This window comes from Nuphar pumila, chromosome 12 (assembly GCF_984573655.1).
Source record: "Nuphar pumila chromosome 12, dmNupPumi1.hap1.1, whole genome shotgun sequence".
Taxonomy (NCBI): Eukaryota; Viridiplantae; Streptophyta; class Magnoliopsida; order Nymphaeales; family Nymphaeaceae; genus Nuphar; species Nuphar pumila.
In genome coordinates, this window is record NC_143260.1 from 41,370,100 (window position 1) to 41,384,959 (window position 14,860).

The following is a 14,860-nucleotide window of genomic DNA, read 5'->3' on the forward strand; positions in this document are numbered from 1 at the left end:
TGTACACCAACTTGAGGACTTGGTGGGCGAACTTCTTTTTTTGTCCCTCCTTTCTCTCTTTTTTTTTAAATAATTTTTTTAGCAGTTATTGTGGCAAATTTTTCATAGATTTTACTTTAGGCAAATGTTCCTAATTAGTTTTTCTTGATAATGATGGTTGCATTTCTCTGTCTTTTGATAACCATGAAGCTAGCTCAATTATCCAAGGGATGATTCCAGGTTGCACCAGTGACCAATCTTGGGTCATTAAACTCCAAAAGGACGAGGTGGATTAAACATATCGGAAATGATGTTTTCTTTTTTTTTTTCTAATATGTTTACCCTTTTCAATTCACACCCTTATGTGAAACTATTACCATGTTATTAGATGTGAATTCCGTCATTGTTTCTATGGAGGGATGGTCTTAGTTCAGAAGCATTGATACTATGATGCCATTTTTAAAAAATCTTAGGCATTTGCAGTTGTTATGAGAGTTTTTAATGTGAAACATACTTTTTTAGGCAGGGGGTCGACCCCCTGCTGTTCCGGCAGGGGGTCGACCCCCTTCCGGAACATAGGGGGTTAACCCCCTACCTTTCCGGCAGGGGGTCGACCCCTTGCCAAAAAACGCGGTGGGGGCGACCCCCTTAATACCTGTCTCCGGGCGGTGGCGAACGACGGGGGCGGCGGACGGTGGGGCCGGCGAACGGCGGGAGCGGGCGAACGGTGGGAGCGAACGGCGGGAGCGGGAGCAGCGAAAGAAGAAAAGGAAAAGAGGTATGGGATTAGGTTTATCGACAATTCGCGACGGCGTAGCGATGGATTAATTCCATAGCTAAACCGCCGTAAATCAAATTTACGAACATAGCGACGGAATATATTTTGTCACCAACTCCGTCGCTAAATAGCGATGAAACATTTTCTGTCGCAAAAGACGTCACTAAATGGTGCGTCCATTACGATAAAATATTCCCTCGCAAAATCCGCCGCTAATTATCGATGGATTTTGCGACGGGATATATTTCGTCGTTATTTTCGTAAATTTCATTGATTATAGCGACGGATGTGTTTCTCTCGTTAATCCGTCGCTAACTAGCGACAGAATAATTCTATCGCTAAATTTCGTCGCTAATCACCTATTTTCTTGTAGTGTGAGGAAACCAGACTCTCATATATTCAAAGATTAAAAATTTACATCTATCTAGCAATGGTGAAAAAATAAAGCAGTTACATGACCAATGTATAAATTTAAATAAGTTTCAAAAAGTATGTAGGGTCATAGATTTCAGTCTAACTGAAATCTCAACATTCCTAAGATTGCAAAATGAGTACAGTCTTGGTTCACCGACCCCACCGCCACGTCGCTCTCTCACACCATCAATCATCACCTACATCCCCATAAAATAGAGGCAGCCTCTTTTGAGTATGTAAGTTAAAATACCACAATCATAAAGATTTACAAGCTAGAACAATCACCTCATTCGTGATATTGTAATTTAACAAAAAAGCATTCATAGTTTAGCAACATATCCATGATATGATAATAATGCAACAATTTCGTGAATCTCACAATTCATCAACTATGTATCTATGATACGATTACATGAGATGAATATCAATAAATGATAACAATTCTCAAACTGTATAAATGTTTCATCTTGATTACTTGACTAGTGATACTGAAGTCCTCACTGAATTAACAAGCTACTTTGGGTGTATTATTTTTTCTAAGAGTCAACCTGATCAAGGGTTACAAATGAGCGGCATATGACAAAGAGAATTACCACAATGACAACTATAACTAAAAGTAAATAAATTCAACACTATTGCAGTAGATGGGATAATCACCTAAGACACATTGAAAACCCTGGCCTCCCTAACTCCGAGTAACTGGAGACCAATAGGACACCTCACTCACAAAATAAAAGTAGCATCGTAGGTAAACCTACATGTCGAACATCACTCGAGGCTGTACTATCTACCTCTCCAAGTAGATCTATGAAAAAAACTGGTAGCATAGACCCTTTTTTAGGAAATAGCCAGAATCCTGAAATCCAATAATATAGACCTTTTTCAAGAAATATCTAAAAACCCACAATTAAGGTTAAGTGTATAATTAACATTTATTATAGTCTACACCTTATTACATGAGGCCAATCAGGGCTCATAAGCCCAGGTACCTCCTCAGGGGATAGTCACAACACCATGTGTACCCAACCAATTTTCACGTATGCTTGGGCAGTTTTAGCCCATAAGAGCACTTTTTCAACATAAGCAACTCATCTCCAAGTGTGGATTCGTTCATGTCTTATGGCACTTTCTCACGTGCCTCACAGGTTCTTAACAGACCCCAGCTCGCTCACGAACTAATGATGTGTAAAACTTCACCGAAACATATATCTAGTTCAATCATTAAGAATATCTACACAAATGTGTCTCACCATGAAGGTCCCTCGAACCATTCACACAACTTAAGCAAGATAATGAAAACATGAAAGTCACTCATACGACTTTCAACCAATGTGGTTAGTACTCATAACACCATTATCAATCTCAAGAAAATGCAAACACATGCTTAAATATAAAATTTCAACATTCATAAATATTTGAATGTAAAACATGTCGAGGTGTGAGTGTGCATAGTCATATGCATAGGCTTTTTTTTGGATTTGCACATTACCCCCGCACTCGAATGCATTTAAATTTCAAAAACATATATATGTATAGATGTTTTTTCTAAACTATATCTATAGTCTACGTCGAGAAGACATGGGTTAGAACCATGGAGATTCTTTCCAATGGTCATTGCACCTTATTAAATATATATATATACACATATATTTTTTGATATGCTAATGTATATCTATATAGGTATGGAGCTAACTCTGATCAGTTTTTCTTTTCTTTCTTTTCCAAATCCTTCCAGAGGTAAGAAAAATCTTACTTTCCCAAATCAGTTTTTTTTTATTTTGAACATGCAAGTGCACCAGCCCACACCCATTGTTCAACCATAGCGTTCAGACCTGGTCTAGGCGCTTAACAGGTCAGACCGTGGGTCTGATCTGCCAAGGATCCAGGTGCTACCCGGGTGGGTCTGGCTAGCCGTGAGTCCAGACCTTGGTCTGACGCGGCTGAGTTCAAGCCAGGGTCTGAGACAAAGATAACCGCAATTTTTTTTATGATGCAGGTTGCTGCACTCACAAAACACGCACCCTCATCTCTTTTTTTTTATTACAGACTTTAGAGGTTAACATTCTCTAGACTTGTGCAATATCCGGACAATTGAAGAACCATAGAGTTTCTGAAAAATCTCAGAACTAAGCATTTTCCAGATTTATGGAAACGTGAACTTAGAAAAATACCTCTTTACCAGGCTTACATGTCTCTTGAAATATTGCAGACATCGAGGAATATACAAAAAGATTTACAGAACCTAAAACAAAATATTTTGCAAGGCCTATTTGATTCCTCAAAAGAAAGATTAAAAAAAAATCAAGAATCACTGCACCATGCGTGGGACCCACTGGTCACTGTGCGGACCTTGGTCTGAACAGGGACCGACTGATAACATGAACACTAAAATGTATTTGGTCTATAGATTGCAACGTTTTGAATCAAAGAATAATGGCAGGCTAAGTATGTTGACTCACTAGAAATTATACTCGGTCTCAATAGACCTCAACATTTTAATTTTTTTATTCAAATAACAATTGCAAACTACTCAAAACGTTGAAGTAAACCATAGTATAATTTAGGTTATAATAACATGCTAAAAAAGTAAAGCACAACATGATGTACATTGATAACATTCTAAAAATTAAAAAGCAGCATTAGTCTAAGTAATAACAGAATGAAAAATCAAACATGGCATATATACAATGTAAATAAACTCAAGTCATCCAATGTGTAAACCAGCTTAAAAAAAACTTTACTAGATGTTTGTTCTAAAAAAAATCAAACCGTATAAGAGTGGTATTGAAACTTGATTTTCTTCCAAACAACCAAAAACAAAAACGATAAGTCCCTTCCTCAACTGGTGTAGAGAGAAGTTCGTAAGTTCCTCTCTCTACAAGATTCTTGGTTGGGTGAAGCTCTAAACAACAACAAAAAAATGTGCAGCTTAGAAGAAGAAGAGAGTGGAAAAAGAAGGAAAAAGAGGAGAGTGGAGAGTGTGTCCAGCCCTTACTCTTTCTCAGCCCAAAATGTGAATGGGAGGAGACCCCCTCCTAATAAATGCTTAAAAAAAAATATTTGAGCTCTAAGATGGATGGTGGAGAGGCTTTGTGGGGGAATGAAGAGCTAAGCACAGTCAAACCCTGCATAAAGGAACACTCCACCTCAAGTTTGCAGCTCTAAGACAAGAAAAGAAAGATCCTTTCTCCCAAGAAACCTCTTTACATGGGTTACACATAAAATGTGCATGGTTTTTTCCCTCCTCTACATTGCTTACAAAATTTTAAAAAGAGCCAATAAGGTGGTGGGGTGTCCCTATCATATAGGCCCCACACACTTCTACTATAACGCTCCAATTTTTCAAAACAAAACTTTGTCCAAATTTCATGAATTTTTTTTTCTTTACACCAGAATTTATAAAAGACTTTAGCCGTGAAAATAGATTATAGTTAGTCATCGGTTTTAGAAGATGTCGGGTGAGTCACAGGAATATGGCCAATCACTCATTATCTACCAAAATATTTCATTTAAGCAAACCAAAACAAGTTATTTATTACAAACAATACTCCTTGGTAAAGCAATATTAGATAAAACTAGGTTTGTAAACAAAATGTCCAACACAGTCTAGAGAAACCCTGGATCTTTATGCTGCCCTGCTCCGCATATTACATCGCAAGTTCAGTACATGTATCTCTCATAAAATTGGGTCAAAACCATTCCTGATCTCATAGAAAAGCATTCTATTTCTAACAGTTTAATACGTTGAAAACATAAAATGTCACTTTAAGACCGCAGTTGAATTCATCGTAGCTCAAGTCTCTATGACTTAACATATCGGTATCCTATGAATCGAAGCACGAGCTCCTCAAGCCTAGCTTAGCCATGCGGATACAATTCGGGTCATTTGCTCGATTAGTCCAATAGTGTACCGAGATCAATACCTTACACAAGGTGATGCATGAGTAGCACTAACATACATTCATTCATTCACCGATGTACCTATAGCTAATGCATTATTTCGATAATTATGAATTCACCCTCTGGTATGCAGGAGAACTTAACTTCAGCATTAAACAAAGTCATCTAAGTATTTATTATTCTATGTATTTTTGTATGCTCGGAGGCCTTAGTAATCTTGTCTATAGTGGGGTGACAGTTTTCATGTCGGCATAAACCCCACTAAGCTATTTCGAATGCATCATTCTACTGCAGTAGTGGGGTTGAATCCCTACATCTTAGGAATAACCTGGCCTCCTAACCTCTGAGTGATCGGGAGACCACCTAAACTCTTTAGTTCATAAGATAATGTATGTCACTCGAGGTGGTTCCATCATCGTCTGCATCGATAAGTGTAAAGTCCTGGAGGGGTTCAATGAGATAATCTTTCTTATTAAAACGTCGAGTGTCATATAGTCAATCTAATGCATTATGCACGAAGGAAATATGAACCCAATTTCAATCAGTTTTTCAAAGCACAGACCAGTTTTCGTGTGGACAGGAACTAACTTTATGTTTTGTTTATATGCATGCAAACATCGATCTTGATATCTGCAGCCTACACGAGCACTTCACCCCTTGTGGATGGATAACCAACTCTAGCATAACAACGCTTATGAGTATTATTGTTTTATAGTGTTTTACATAGGAATGCATAATCAAAGATCACTTTTGATCGACTGCTTGGCATATTTAACCGCAACAAGCACTGCCTTAACAAGACGCAATGGCTACTCTGACACATTGGCCCTTATGAGTACAGTGTCCTTTAAGGTAGAAATGGAATGAGTCATCCATGCAGGATTTCCACAATAAAGGCATCATTGTGCTATCTATACTAGCTTAGGTGAGTATTTTGCCAAAAAAAATGGCTGCATCTCCTCTGTTTAATGGGAAAACGCGATGTTTCTTTTAGTTCAAATAGCATCTTTTCAAAAAAATTGACAGCATCTCCCTGGTTTAACGAAGAAATCGCTATAATCATTTTTGGATAGATGTACACCTTTGTGCATACTTTGCATCTTCCATGGTTTATTAGAAACCTAGGCTTTAGTTATGCTTTATGATGGTAACTTAGATGTTTATGTAAATGTGGTTTTGCGCAAATCTGCAACCTTTTAATAGGGGTTTCTTCGCCAAACAATGTTTTGAACGAGACAAGGCATTTAGAATCGCTTTGGGCGATAGGGATCAATCATCGTTTGTACATTTATTATAGCATAGTTATATTTAGTAAAGCAGGAGTTTATGCATATAATAATGCGATGATAAAGTAAAGTGCGTAAAACAAGGCTCGATGAATGAAACCACGCATTAGGCCAAGTAAAATGTGTAAGCAAGGCCTGGTGAATCAAATCATACATCAGGCTAAGTAAATTGTGTAAAGCAAGAGTCTGTGCACATAACAACGTGAAGGCAAAGTAAAGTACGTAAAGTAAGGTCCGATGAATAAAACCACGCATCAAGCTAAGTAAAATATGTAAAACAACATATATGTATATTTTTACATATATATAGTAAATAGAGAAGTAGTCGCAAGAATACGCGCGTGGACACCAAAGCAAACTTATGATGGTCTAGAGGGTATAAACAAAAAACTAAGATCCTATGGCACATAATTCATCGTAAATATCTAGTGATAGTCGCAAGGGTATGCGCATAAACATTGAAACAAGTTTGCGGTACTCTAGAGGGTGTGAACCAAGGACTAGGACCAGGACCAGATATTGTTTTAGAAAGATTTACGGTAAGAAAAAACCTACCATACATGATAGTTAATCCAACAAATAACTTGAAAGAGAGATAACAGCGTGCAAACCATCCAAAATTTGGCAGCAATGGCTCAACGCAATGTAGAAGTGCTCCTAGGTCATGGTCGACACGTCTCTACGTCTGGTACAGTCACAACTAAGAGTGTCTCGTGTAGAACTCATTGGCACAGTGAAACGAAGAGGTATAGGCCAAAAAACAGATTGGACCTAGTTTAAGTCCAACTGGGTTCAAAACTACTTCAAGTGGGCTAGACTAGGTCAGATATGTTGGACCTAGTCAAGAAAAAGATAAAGAAAGTCAAGTTGTCAAGGTCAAGGGGTCTTGACCCAATTGGGTTCAGTCTAGGTCAGGTGGGCCCAAGCTCACCTCAAATGGGCTCAGACTAGGTCAAGTGGGCTTGACCTAAGCTAAGACCAAAAACAAAATGAGAGAAAAGCTAACATGATAGGTCAAGTGGTTTGACCCAAGTGGGTGAGATATTGTCTATGTGAAATTTTTTTGTTTCGTATTCCTGGTTAATACGATAGATTTACATAAAAATACCTCTTATTTTTATTCAGAAATTTATTGAAAATTTATGGATCTTACATCATTACTTCCTTAAAAGAATTTTGTCCTTGAAATTCTATTGTGAGTACGATATGAATAGCTGGGGATATTTCTCACGTACATTAGATTTAGGCTCCCAGGTGCAATTGCCTATTCCATAGTGTTGTCATCTCGCTTTAACGAGTGGGATGACCTTCTATCTAAGAACTTGTTCCCGACGCTCTATGATATGTATTGGTTGCTTTATATTCAACACAGCTTCTACCTATCAAGGGCGTTTGAGTTCCTCGATAAGGTCATCATTTACGAGTTGTTCAGACACAACCCGTTGTGGGTTTGCTCTATCTTTGGTGGTGGTGGCCGCTAGAACAGAGGACGATGTTGTGGTTGTTGGGAGGGTCCTGGAGATCCCGTATTTCTCCATTGATCGTTTAAGGCCCTCTTGCCACATTTTCTTATAAAATGGCCCTACTTGCTGCAATATAAGAAATCACCTGTATTGCAGTGACAGGCCTATCAAGGGTGATATGTGCTATACCTCAGACAACCAAAATTGGATTGTTGATAGGGTTGAATGGCTCCCCTCTATCTGCGGTGGCCCCTCGACTGGTGGAGTGAAGTTCTTTCCTCAAAACTCCCTGTTATGAAAAGGTGGTCATGACTCCTGCCCACCAGGGAATATTCTCTTGTTTTTTTCTGTCACTTGTTGTTAGACTATTTCCTATGATCCCCTTGGATCATTCTCAGTCTATATTTATCTTTGAAGCAACCGCTACAATAACTTGAAATGTTTGGGGCATGCTCGTTATTACGGGAGACCACAACCTTTCCTACAACCCATGGATATACTTGTTGGCTCTTTCCTAGTCAGTCTCAAACAACCTAGAGTAGTATTGTTTGAGGTTTTGAAATTTTGTAGTATAGTCGATGAGACTCGTACTACCTTGTTTCAACTCCAAAAACTCCATCTTCTTCTAGTTTCTAGAGTGTATGGAGTAGTTATCTACGAAGGCCATTCAAAAATCATCTCAAGGGATGACTTCATATTCAGAAAATTGGATTAACTTGGTGATATCCCACCACTTCTGTGTATTGTCATTCAATCAGTATGTGCCAAAATTGGTTTTATGTTCATCTGGCACTCCCAACACTTGAAACACACGCTCAGTTTCCTCGATTCAGCTTTTTATGAATTCTGGGTCAGCTTTGCCGATGAAGATCGGTGGGTCTAACTTGAAAAATTTTCGTAAGTGATTCTTGTAACGTTCTTGTTATGAGGCGGGAATAGTTTTTGCGTTGTCTCACGGATGGCGGTGACTAGATTGTTGAGGGTTTTTAAAAGAAACCCCTAAGTATGGGACTCCTCGCTCAGCGGTGACTAGGTTAACATGATTTAGTTTCTTCAATTGCATATAAGGAAGCAAAAAGTGTACTTTATACAATTACAAAGTAAGCAAACATCGTCATAACCCCTCAAGTCGAAAGTTGCCATCTATATTTGACAAAATATTTTTTCTGAGGTTAGAATATTGAAGGTAATACTTACAGTGTGATATTGCGAGCATGACGAATCTTGAACCAAGTTTCCCAGACTTAGGCTCTAATATGAATATTGTAATGCCCCAAATTTTTAAAACAAAACTTTATCCAAATTTTATGGATTTATTATTTTTTCTTTGCAGTGAAATTTAGAAAAGATTTAAGCAGGAAAATAGATGATAGTTAGTCCTCGATTTTAGAAGATGTCGAGCAAGTCAGAGGCATGTAGCCAATCACTCATTGTCTACCAAAATATTTCATTTAAGCAAACCAAAATGAGTTATTTATCATAAACAATACTAATTGTTAAAGCAGTACTAGATAAAATTGGGTTTGTAAATGAAATGTCCAACAAACTCTAGAGAAAACCCTGAATCTTAACGTCGTCATGCTCTGTATATCACACCGTAGGTTCAGTACCTGTATCTTCCATAAAATAGGGTCAGAATCATTCTTGGTCTAGTAAAAAAGCATTTCAATTCTAACAATTATAATACATTGAAGACATAAAAAGTCACTTCAGGGTTGCAGTTGAATTCATCGTAGCTCAAGCCTCCATGACTTAGCATATCGGTATCCAATGAATCGAAGCAAGAACTTCTCGATCCTAGCTTAGCCATATAAATACAATTTGGGTCTTTTGCCCGATCGGTCAAATAGTGCACCAAGATCAATACCTTACACAAGGTGATGCATGAGTAGCGCTAACGTAAATTCATTCATTCATTGGTGTACCTATAGCTAATACATTATTTTGATAATTATGAGTCCACCCCCTGATATACATGAGAACTTAACTTCGGCATCAAACGAAGTCATCTGGTGGTTTTTATGCAGTGCATTTTTGTATGCCCAGAGACCTAAGTGATCTTGTCCGTAGTGGGGCGATAGTTTTCATGTCAGGATAAACCCCACTAGGTTGTTTCGAATGCATCCTTCTACTACATGTCAGGATAAACCTCCAATCCTCCAAGTGACCGGGAGACTGCATGAACTGTTTTGTTCGCAAGATAATGCATGTCACTCGATGTAGTATCATCATCGTCTACCTCGATGAGCGTAAAGTCCTGAAAGGGTTTGACAACATAATCTTAATTATTAGAACGTTGAGTGCCACATAAGCAATCCAGTGCATTTTACATGAAGAAAATATGAACCCAACCCCAATCAATTTTTCAAAGCATGTGCCGGTTCTCATGTAAACAGAAACTACCTTTATGTTTTGTTTATGTTTTGAATAGGTGTTCCCTCTGTGTTATCTAGGAGTAAATCCCATCTCCCACATGTTTGACATAAACTGTACAACTTCCAATCATCTTTCCAATAGGTGGGAGCCACGGGAGTTTGATTGGGTGATTCCAACCTTCGCAAATGCACACGTAAAAATGCACTTCATTCAGCATGAGATACTTGATTTGTCTCAGATATCATTGTGTATTTAAAATACTTTATTCCAGATTTCTCACAATTTGTGCATAATTACCTGAAAAGCGACCAGCCATGCTTGATTTATTTGTTTCTCCTTAGACCATTTTTGACCCCAGAAAAAATGGGATTCATCTAATCCCAGTCTCGGAGTCTCCCAACATCCAAAAAGATGCATGTTCTTTTCTCGAAATCTCACTAACAATTATGCACTTTATATGTGGTTTGTCATCTGCTCACCTGTGTTGCATAGCACACAACAGCTTGATAGTTCAAAACCATCTTTTTAGGCATCCCAGAGTGATGAGCCAGCCAAGGAGCTATTGCCATTCACAATGAGAGAGAAGCCCTTGGAACATGCTTTGTTTCAGCCAAATCAGCTCACTTAGGCCAAATTGATCCCCTTCTTTATGAACTACCACCTAGCAAGCACACCAGTGAGTATTTTTGCTACCCATGGTTCAAACCAAAAGTCGACTAATGGCCCATTGCATATCCTCCATGGCTCCTTTGGTGATACTCATACTGGCCAGCCCAGCCCCATGATTCCCCACCTTTCTATATCTGAACCATATGCATCCAGACCACCCATATCTAGCAAGTATGAGCTGAAAGCAAGGGCCTTCAAGCGACAGCCCAACCAGGTTTTAGAGAGAAGAGCAAGATTTGACCCATGGATTCTAATTATACCCAGGACGGCTTCCTTCCTCACCGCTGCTAAGGGAGAGCGAGGAAGAAAAGAAAATTCTTGTTTTCTCACCAGCAACCCCTTTCAGGTATGCAAGTACTACTTAATTTTGAATTGGGACCCCGCAGATCAATACTTTTTCCTATTCAAAGATCAGCTCTTTGTCTCTGTGTTTATACGTCTGCATACTTTACCCAAGCACATCAAGTGGGAATGGTGTCCACTATCTTGGTCATTCCATTGGAAACTACACGTGATGCTTTCCATACCTTGCACCACACTTTGAGGTAACCTGAAATGCATAATCCAAAAACTCGGATAAGCAACAACTGCAGCTTTCTACTCCAATTTGCAAGCTATTTTGCATAGAGGACTGCACATATTAGCTTTTAGTTTCCCTTTAAATATAGGCATGCCCAAGTATGGAAAGAGGTTATCTATTTTCTAACCAAATAAACTTTGCACATTGTTAAGGATTAGAGTGTATCTCAAACCAATATCCATCATCATCAGTAGTAGTGAATTAGTATTTTCTTTCTATGTTTGGCTTAGGGAAATTCATGTAAGTGGGAAGGAAAATTGATTCTTATACAAAGCTATATAAGTTGTCTCAAAGAAACTCTAGGCAATCAAGGATTTCCTCTTTCTGAGCAATCTCTTGCCTCTCTTAATTTGGCCCAAGAAGAGAGGAATGACATCTCCCTCCTCTCTAGGAAGCTCTCATCATAAGAGAGAATGGATCTCTCTCTCTCTCTCTCTCTCTCTCTCTCTCTCTCTCTCTCTCTCTCTCTCTCTCTCTCTCTCTCTCTCTCCATATGTTTAAGGGTTGTGCCAACGATGATAAGTTGCAGCCAATTGCTAGCCTGCCCAAGTCGATTTCAACTTCAATTGAGCATGTGGATCATGTATTGATAAGCAACATCTACCTAGCATCAAACTCACATCACTTGGCCTTATTGTTGTGCATATCATCCACCTTGGTAGTACCAAGATGTAAAAAGATCTGCAAAGGAGTTATTGGTGGACGGGTATGAAGAGAGAAGTAGCTAAGTACGTGTCTAGATGCTTGACCTACCAGCATATCAAGATAGAACACTAGAGATCTGACAAATTGAGGTCTCTCAATAAAAGTAAAAAGGAATCATAATGGATTTTGTGGTTGGCTTACTCAGAACCCGTAAGGGTACGAAAGCGATTTGGGTAATAATAGATTGACTCACCAAGTCGTTTCATTTCCTCCTTATTAGGTTCAGTCAATCCTTGGAGAGTTTGGCAGATTTATATGCACAAAAGTTAGTGTGGTTACATGGCGTGTCACTATCAATCATATCAGACAGGGATCCGAGATTCACATCTAAGTTCTGGAGACATTTGCAGGAAGACTTGGGTACGCAATTGAAATTCAACACGGCCTTTCACCCTCAGACAAATGGACAATCCAGACATTAGATGACATGCTGAGAGCATGTGTCCTGAACTGAAGAGGCGAGTGGAACAGACATGTTTTGGCAGAGTTTTTCTAATAACAATAGTTATCATGCCAGTATAAGGATGGCGCCCTATGAAGCATTGTATGAACGACCATATAGATTATCAGTCTACTAGAACGGGGTTTGTGCGAGGATGGTTAAGACACCAATGGTTATTGAGCACTACACCGAGCAGGTGCAAAAGATACAGGACAGACTTTTGGCAGCTTAGAGTAGGCAGAAGAGTTATGCGGACCGACGATGTTGAGAGCTCACATTCGAGGTAGAAGATTTCATCTTTTTCAGGTTTCTCCGACCAAGAGTGTGTTTAGATTTAATAAGAAGGGAAAGCTCAGCTCCAGATATGTTGGATCATTCAAGATTCTAAAAATGATAAGTGCAGTAGCTTATCGATTAGAATTATCGACTCAGAATTCGCGTATTCATAATATGTTTCATGTATTGATGCTAACAAAGTATGTAACTGATTTGTCTCATGTGATCCAGTATGAGGGGTTCAGAAAGACCTCACCATTAAGGAACAACCAGTTGAGATCATAGATAAAAAGGAAAAATTGTTATGGTCGAAGACTGTTCCCCTAGTGAAGGTGCACTGGCAACACCACGAAATCGAGGAACGTACTTGGGAACCCGAGGCCTGCAAGAAAGATAAATATCTTTACCTATTCGAGTAAGTACTAAATTTTGTTAACAAAATTTCTTTATTGGGGATAGGATGTAACACTTGCAAATTTTGTTTATTTTAATTTTTAAATTCAAGCAAAATTCAAGAGTTCTAATTGAACCCGAACTCTAGTTAGATTCATTATGAGTCATAGATCTCATAGGAGTCCGATTTGGTGATTTTGAATTTGGGTTGGTTCAGAAAATGTGTTTTTCAAAATGGACTGACATTCATTTTAGGTTTTCAAACTTAGATTGGACCTAGAATTTGATTTTTCAAAATTAACTGAGTCATGTTTTGGATCAACCTAGAGTTCTTATGGGGCCCAATGGGTCACACCCAGCCCAGTGGGATGCCAAGTGTCAATATGGGGGCCCACAGGGATTGTGTAGGTGGTCAGGGGTATTTTTTATGGATTTTGGATAGGTCAAATATGGATCCAAACCTTAGTCTTGGATTCAATACATATTTGGATTAATTAATGTATTTGGATCCTTAATACATATTTGGATTAATTAATGTATTTGGATCCTTAATTTGAGGAATTTGGTCTGGTTTTGTTTACGGGTTATTGATCTAATGTTGATTTGATTTTGACCCATAGGGTGGGACGACCCATATGGGACTCACCTAATGCCTTAGAGTCCACATGGATGAGACTCTTAATCATATGAGAATGATCTAGATGAAGGAGGGACGCCTCCACCTCTCTAACCATTAATTAATTTAATCAATTAACTTAATTAGAGGTTAGTTGGTTAAGAGAAGTCGAAATTTGAGAGCTCAAAACAAATTAAGAGTTTTAAATTAAGAAGGAAAGTTAGAAGAGAGATAAGACTAAGAGACTTCAAAATTATTTGACTCTCTCCCCACCGACATGGTTTTGGGCGAGAGACCCCAAACCAAGTGAAAAGAAAGGAGGCGTGGGCATGTATAAAACCTCCAACACGTCCCTCCCCTTTCCTATATCACTCAAAAGTTCTCTATCTCTAATTTGCTCTTCTTCCCTATCTTCTTCTTCTTCCCTAACCCACCACCCTAGGAGAAGAACCTGGGTATTGTGGTAGTCATTAGAGCTCCCTTACAAAGGTGGTGAAGCTTCGCATTAATACCTATCATCAAGTGATTTTTCATTCTACGCGATTAAGTGAGGATTCATCTCACTCATAGTTGTAGAACGAATGCAAGTGCATTGATTGTGAGTCTTGCCGATTCTACGGGTTGGTCCATGGTAGATCAAACCTAGAAAGAGTTAGAAAAGTATTTTACAACTGTTTTTTAATCAATATCATGCTTTGAAAAAATTAAAAAACACATTTTTGATAAAATTATGCCCGAATGCCCAAACTCGAAAATCAGGTAGTGTAAAACGCATAGTTTTGTGTTCCTACATTATTTAAAATTGGTATGTCATTTTCAGCATGATCAAGTGAATATTTGTTTTATTTTATGTGTTTACAGTATGAATCATGATTCTACAAATTTATCTCACGTGTTCTATGATGATTTAGCATATGTGCATAAATCATGAGTTATATAGATAGTTTAGGATATAATGCATGTTTATGATCGCGTGATGTTTT

The 14,860-nt window shown here is 38.4% G+C and overlaps 1 protein-coding gene across 1 annotated transcript in view; it reads right to left on the reverse strand.

Annotated features, from left to right (window-relative positions):
- Positions 1 to 1,251: 1,251 nt before the first annotated feature.
- LOC149820831 (uncharacterized) overlaps positions 1,252 to 14,860 on the reverse strand; it is a 51,422-nt gene continuing 37,813 nt past the window's right edge. Inside the window, exon 2 of the transcript XR_016426872.1 lies at positions 1,252 to 1,368. The gene's annotated coding sequence lies outside the window, so the exon portion shown is untranslated. The remainder of the gene's footprint in view (positions 1,369 to 14,860) is intronic.